General features: G+C 42.1%; 1 long non-coding RNA gene across 1 annotated transcript; it reads left to right on the top strand.

Moving 5' to 3' along the window:
* The first annotated feature begins 643 nt into the window (after window positions 1–643).
* Window positions 644–3370, top strand: LOC123726743 (uncharacterized). Its single transcript, XR_006758868.2, has 3 exons — window positions 644–1010; window positions 1246–1343; window positions 2129–3370. It is a non-coding gene; the product is annotated as an uncharacterized LOC123726743 (long non-coding RNA).
* The last annotated feature ends 1547 nt before the right edge of the window (window positions 3371–4917 follow it).

Here is a 4917-nt window from a genome sequence, read left to right on the forward strand (position 1 = left end):
AGCATTAGTAAAGATGTGATCAATACATGTTGATTTCATTCCTGTGCTGTTTGTATCTACCCTGGTAGATCGACTGATATCCTGAACCAGGTTGCAGGCACTGGTTACAGTTTGAAGCTTTTTCTTGAGTGGGTAGCTTGATGAAAGCCAGTCAATATTTAAATCACCAAGAAAATATACCTCTGTTTATTACATACATTAGCAAGCATTTCACACATGTTATCCAGATCCTGACTTTTTAGCCCTTGGTGGTCTATAGCAGCTTCGCACAAGAATGGGCTTTAGGTGAGGCAGATGAACCTGTAGCCATATTACTTCAACAGTATTTAACATAAGATCCTCTCTAAGCTTTACAGGAATGTGGGTCTGGATATAAACAGCAACATCTCCACTATTGGCATGTCTGTCTTGTCTGTAAATGTTATACCATTATATTCCTACCACTGTTTCATCAAAGGTATTGTCCAAGTGAGACTCAGAGATAGTCAGAATATGAATGTCATCTGTTACTACTAATTTCATGAACCTTGTTTCTTAACTCTTTCATGCGTGAGTTCCAAACATCTCTAACGGTCGCCTTCGCATTAGTTTTTTTTATGCACGTGATGTTAGAACGTTCTCTCCATTCCAGAATGTGATTGTTACTTAACAGTACATTTAATCCGCGCTGCCCTCAAACCAAAGCACGCAGACTGTTTTTATTTATAGTCTGTTTTCAACTTGTCTAACAAGTTTCTTATTTTCTAATAACAGTTTCAATTGAGGTGTGTTCCGCCTCATTCATTCACATAAAAGTAGTAATTTTTACTTTTGCGGACCAATTCATTTTTTAGACATTTCTGACCCGGACAAAATTCCCCAAAACACTTCTCAATTGTTTGTGCAGTTCAAGTCTGCAGACATTTGCTCATCTGCCGTCCTGCATACACGTGTCCATATTTTACGTCTGTTGCCTGCATCGATAATAACTTACCAATAATAACTTTGGAAATGTGTGCGTTTCTATCAAAGTAAGTGCCTTATTACGTTATAGTAGTTTGTGTGTCGTGTTATGTCGTTTCTACTGTAGCATAATGTTTTTGTGTATATTCCTTATAACTGCAGACACGCGATGTAACGTTACTCATTTCATAACATTTATGTTGTTATACTCAATGCTTAGGTAGCTAGCTACATTCTTCTATTACCTCTGGAAAACAATGCTAATTGTGTCAGGGAAGTATTAGCATGTGTTGTATTTTGAAGCTACCCTGGCCTTATGACTCCCAAGTGGCACCACGTCTCAGTGCTAGAGGCGTCACTACAGACACCCATCTTCAAATCCAGACTGCGTTTCTATCAAAGTAAGTGTCTTATTATGTTATAATAGTTTGTGTGTTGTGTTATACCGTTTCTACTGTAGCTCACTGTGTGTATGGAGCACAATATATTTGTGTATATTGCTTATAACCGTGGACACGCGAGGTAACGTAACTCATGTTACTCACCTTTTATGGTGTTATATTCAATCGTGCTTATGTAGCTAGTTACATTATTCTATTAGTTCTGTACAACAATGCTAAATGCGTCAGAAGTATTGGCATGTTGTATTTTGAAGCTACCCTGGAAAAATATCTTACACCACTTGGTCATTTTCTGAGTGCATTCCACAAAGCTGTTTATCATGTCAGCCTTATCCACTGCCCACATTTGAGGTTATAGTCAAGCACGCAGTCTGGTTTGATGTTTCTCTGTCTGGTTTGTTTCTTTCTCCCGTCAGGTGGTCCACCTTCCCTGTGACCGACATGGTTGCTGTATGGACAGTGGAGAGGACATGGATGTCTCGTTTGTCATGGCACTTTACTGCCAGCTGTTGACATTTCTTATTTTGTATAACGGGTCGTTTAGGATGGCAGTAGCGTTGTTGATGAAATGCAGTCATAGCAGCAGAACTAGAAAGCAATCTTGGGAAAAGAGGGTGGCAAAGAAGGGAGTTGCAAACATAGGATCTCTGCTCCAGTATTCTCTTAGGGAGTTCTTCTTTACTATCCCCATGAGAAGGACTGTCACCAGGAATGTATACATTTCACTAATTGTGGTTGTCGTCCCCCCCCCCCCCCCCCACTCCTGGCTCTCTCTTCTCCTGTAGCTCCAAGGCATAGCGATTGGTCTCTACTATGTCTCCCACCTGCTCCTCTGTCAGAAACAACTTGAAGCACTCTGCCTCAGATGGAAATGGCAAGGGGTGTTGCACTCCAGACTGGGACTCATCAACACAAACAGCAGGGCCAGGAGGGGTGAAATGGCTGGCAGCCTTCCAGCTACCACAGAACTCCTGTACTTCATCCACTATCGGTCTGCCTTCATCACCAACAGCAACTTGAAAGGGAACTGAGACTTTGTCAGTGGACAAGGGGTCCTCAGACAAGGGGTCCTCTGTCACTGTCAGAATCTGATTCCTGACTTTCAGACTAAGACTTTTTTTCAACTCCAGAATTTCTGCATTTGTGAGTTGTCTCCTTTTGAAAGACATTGCTAATGCTACAGCTTAGATCACTAGCTACATACATAAACAACAACACTGAATGGCTCAGAGTGGGAGTGAGAGGTTACCGTGATTTGACTGCCTGCACGCGCCATTTGTATCAATAAATCACTATCAGAGAATGTTTTGTGTGGTACTATTGATATATTTACTATTTTATTCACGTCTTTCAATTACCGGTGATAAATCATGCATTCCGATTTTTGCATAGATTGTAATGGGCACATAGTATGTGTGTAAAATAATGTTTTGAAGGTTGTACTGATTATTATGAGCTAAGCTAATTCCAGCTATGTGTGTAGCCATGTTTGTTGACATACAATGCATTCTGGGTTTCACTTGATCGTCTGTCAGACCAAAGATGCTATAACAAAATGAGGTGAATAAGGGTTCACTCATTTTTTGAGAACTTTAGGAAGTGAATGTGGGATGTGAACGATGGTAGACACCCCTTCAACATGCATACTATAAACAGACCAAACTAATCTTGTCTTCTCTTATTATCTTTGGTTTCTGTGAGGTAAAAAAGCATGGCTGCGCGCTGAAACTAATCGTCGGATTACTTTCGATTTCTTGAAAGTGTTGTACTCAATTATTTTGATCAACGGTGAGCTCACCCGTGATGTGATTAATTCTGCATAGTAATTGCTATTAGCTAATTCATAGTGTAGTTTATGTCAGCTGAGAGTTAGAAAATATGACTGCTTGTGTTGCATCAATCTTTCCTCAGTTAGCGCTAGGACAAATGTAGCCTACATTTTTCCAGTTAGGATGATTGTGTTATGCTATAGATACTTCTGTGAATATCTGAACGTTGCATTCAAAAATAAACTGCTCACATTCTGGACATAACTTTGTAAGGACTGTATTTGTGTAAATAGTTTCTGAAAAAAAGTGTGGCCAGCTCAAATACTGATTGTTGCGTCATTCGAAACTGGCCATTCTAAATGAGTGTTCTAATCACACGGGGTGTGATCGTACGCTTCAGGGACCGCTATAGAACGATCACACCCGTGTGATGGTACGTGTGAAAGGGTTAAGCAACATGTTAACGTGGGCTATTTTGAGCAGTTTTCTGGGATGCTTGCTTGTTTTCATTGGTTTACTAGGAAGTTTAGCAGAAGTAGACATGCTCATGTTATTGTCCATGTCCTGACGTAGTAAATTCAGGAGCTTTTTAGTAATGTCATTTACTCGAGCTCCGGGATAGGACATTGTTTTTGCATCAGGAACTGTCAAATTTCTTACCATGGAGCGGCCCAAAATCACAGCTGGCAAGAAGGACAAGGAAATACTTCCACTCTTCACAGGTTTCGGAGAACCCTTTAAGGATGGCGAGTGGCAGGATAACTTGAGCCTGTAGGTTCCGGCGCCTGCAGACACAGGCATCCCAGCAAAAAAAGGTGCAGGAAGATCAGGTTACAGCACGGCGAAACTGTGTGTTGTTTGTAAGCGCTCCGGGCCTCTCGTTGGGAGTGTAGAGTGCTTTGCGGGAGGCCACTGTCTTCAGCTTCCACGGCTTGTGACATGCAACCATCATTGATTGCCATGCTCCTATTCGACTCCACTATTAGATGTGGAAGGAGAGGCAGTAGATAACTCCCCTGGTGAATGAACTCCGGTTAACACCGGCCAGTCGGATAACGACCAGGCAGAGATGCATCCAACAAGCGTGAACACCGTCCAGGCACCGGCGTAGAAAAGGTGAACATTCCACTCTGCATTTTGCCAGTTTCTTACGTAGTCTGGCAACCTGTGTGATCAAGGAAGCCACCTTAAGCCTATAATACTCGGCAAACAAACAATTGCCGCATTGGAACTCTGAGAGGTCCAGTTTGTCCATAGTAGATACAGCTTCTACATTGCTGGAACCGTACATTTTCTCTCCAGACAAAGGGGGCTGCTTTGCAAAACTCATCTGGGACTAACTTCGTTAGCTTGATGGCTAGCAGCTTAGCTAGATTAGGGTCTCTGTCAAGCAGGTTCCAACCTGTCAGTTAAGCGGGATTCCGGGACAAGAAATAGTGGTTCTCCTTTATTTTCAAATTCAATTGATTGGACATGATTTAAAGGCACTAACCTGTCACTAACAGTGCATGTCAGAGCAAAAACCAAGCCATGAGGTTGAAGGAATTGTCCGTAGCGCTCCGAGACATGATTGTGTCGAGGCACAGATCTGCGGAAGAGTACCAAAACATTTCTGCAGCATTAAAGATCCCCAAGAACACAGTGGCCTCCATCATTCTTAAATGGAAGAATGATGGATGTAACGCCCTGGCCATAGAGAGGGGTTGTTGTTCTTTATTTTGGTTAGGCCAGGGTGTTACATTGGGTGGGCATTCTATGTGCATTTTTCCATGTTGGTTTGTTTCGTTGATTTTGGGCGTGTGGCT

The sequence above is a fragment of the Salmo salar genome, chromosome 01, assembly GCF_965601325.2.
Source record: "Salmo salar chromosome 01, fSalSal1, whole genome shotgun sequence".
Lineage (NCBI taxonomy): Eukaryota > Metazoa > Chordata > Actinopteri > Salmoniformes > Salmonidae > Salmo > Salmo salar.